Genomic DNA, 2346 nt, shown 5'->3' with positions numbered 1-2346 from the left:
GGAGGGCTGCCACCCATCCAGCTGGCTGTGCCCACACTAGTGGCCACTGGATCCATTAGCCTAGCTTCTGACCTGCAGCAAGACACTGAACTAAATATCACTGGTAAAGAGAAAAGAGATAGAGTTCGGGAATCGAGTTGACCCGAATTCCAATCCCTGACCACCTCTGTGAGCTTCTGCGTTCTCCTCTGTAAATTGGGGAAGACGCTGATGATAATTTCCACTGATGGCTGCGGGGGACACTGAATGGCCTGGTCCCGCTAGTAGGTCCTTAGCACACAGTCAGGCCCTAGTAAACTTCGCCTTTCCTTCCCTGATGTTCCTGAGGCTGGTTTCTCATAGCAAATCAATGCCATTCTCCTAACTGCTTTAGGGAAAGGGGTTCTCTGGCTTAAGGGCCACTCTTAGCCAGGGCCACTTAGTCAGCTGCGGAGTGCTGCTAGCTGGACCTGTTTCAGTGTCTTAATGGATGTCTCTGGAGCACCCTTCTAGGCCCAACCATGACGTGCATGGAACTTCGCCCTCCTAGAGTCACAGGTGGTCCTCCTGGCAACACTGCTACCTGGGGTTAGGAAGAAAACCAAGCTGGGATGTCACAGCTCTCTGTCCATCCGTGCTATCTAGGGCCAGTCTCAGAGGGAGTCAACCCTGGGAGTGAACCCCCGACCAAAGTTTGGGAGGGGAACTCCCCAGTGGGGGGGTGGGGGATAAACTTACTGCCCAGCTTGGATATGGGAGTGCCTCTCTCTCCCTGTGGTATTTCTAATTCTAACATCAAGTAAAAATAGAATTTCCTGTTGATCTGATAAGAAATTCCTGTTTTTCCAGGGAGCAGGGAAGACTATCGGGGGGCATGGACAGCAGGGTTTACCAACTACTTCCGAGATGGATGATTACAGAAAGGAGGGGCCCGGTGGGCCCTGGTCCACATTTACTTATTCTTAAAGTGTAAAGACAGCTCATACCAAGAAGAATCACAGGGTGTGATGAATAATTTCCTACATACATTGAAGACCTTGGCCAGCTTTGGAAAGCTCTTTCTGCTAGTTCCCTGGGGCCTGGATATTTTTAGTTGCCAGATGCAGTTTGGTCCAGATTCTCAGGCTGAGATGTTGAACCTCACACATGGAACGTGGCATATCAGGGTGGCACCTTGCAGGGAGTGTGCAGGTGCCAGGCTTCAGTCTTCACCACAAATCCCTGGTCACCCCCAACTTGTGCTCTGCTTCTAGGGTAGCTCAGAGCCTTTGGCTCAGCAGTCCCCGCTGTGCTTGCTTCTGCATAAACAGTTCAAAGAGTTTGTCTCTAGTGGACATTTGAGGCTTTGGGGTCTCCCAGCATCCAGCTCCCATTCCTTCTGTTAATGGCTCCCCCATTTCCATTTGGAGAATCACCTCTTCCACTCAATGCGCTGGCTTGATGGAACTATCAGTCAAGGATTCTTGCCCTCCCCTGGTCAAGCGGCCCATCAATCAGACCCTGTCCTGGGATTTGGAGCCTTGAGTGGAGGGATGTAAAGACAGAAAAATGACCATCACCCATTCACCCCAGCAGTCAGCCTCTGACCCCGGGAGCCCAGACCTTGTCTGGCCCCTGCCCCTTTTGAGTCTGATTATTCATTTCTCCAATTCTGTGGGCTACCCAGGTGCCTTCTGAAGATCTCCATTTTCTAATACTTATAAATAAAGCACTGTGATGAACGCAACAGTGTACTGATGGTGAGTCAGAGGTGTCACATGGTGTGTCTTCTAACAGGAAAGTAATAGTCTCAGCACAAATGTGTGATCCTGGACTGGCTGAGGGGCACCCCGACACCAGACAGCTCCTCGGCCTTCTAACAGCTCCGTGAGGAAGGCAAGCAGCAATCACAGCACCTTTGAGAAAGGAGGAGGCTGAGGTCCAGAGACCTGCCCAGCTGCTACACAGCCTGGGGATGGCAGAACCATCATGTAAACAGCTATCTGTCTCCTGACCCCAACCTAGGACGTTCTCTACCAGACCTCTTGAGCTGAATTGGAGCTGTTTCCCCAGGATGGGGGTTATTTGATCTTTAGCCTCTTCTGCCTATTGATGCCCATGTCCTGGCTCAGCAGTAACTAAAATTGGGAAACTAGTCTCTGAGATATATTTCACAAAGTCTGACTTGCATCCAAGCAGAGAAGCCATCAAAACACATTTTAAAGTCACCTTTAAAATGTCATCGGGATTGTACGTGCGTGGTTCTGTTGACGCTTCACAATAGCCAAAATGTGGAACAGTCCAAATGTCCATTAATGGATGAATGGATACACAAATTTTGGTATATCCATACAATGGAACATTATTCAGCCATTAAAAAGAATAAAG

This window comes from Balaenoptera acutorostrata, chromosome 12, assembly GCF_949987535.1.
Source record: "Balaenoptera acutorostrata chromosome 12, mBalAcu1.1, whole genome shotgun sequence".
NCBI classification, from domain to species: Eukaryota; Metazoa; Chordata; class Mammalia; order Artiodactyla; family Balaenopteridae; genus Balaenoptera; species Balaenoptera acutorostrata.
This window is presented reverse-complemented; position numbering follows the sequence as displayed.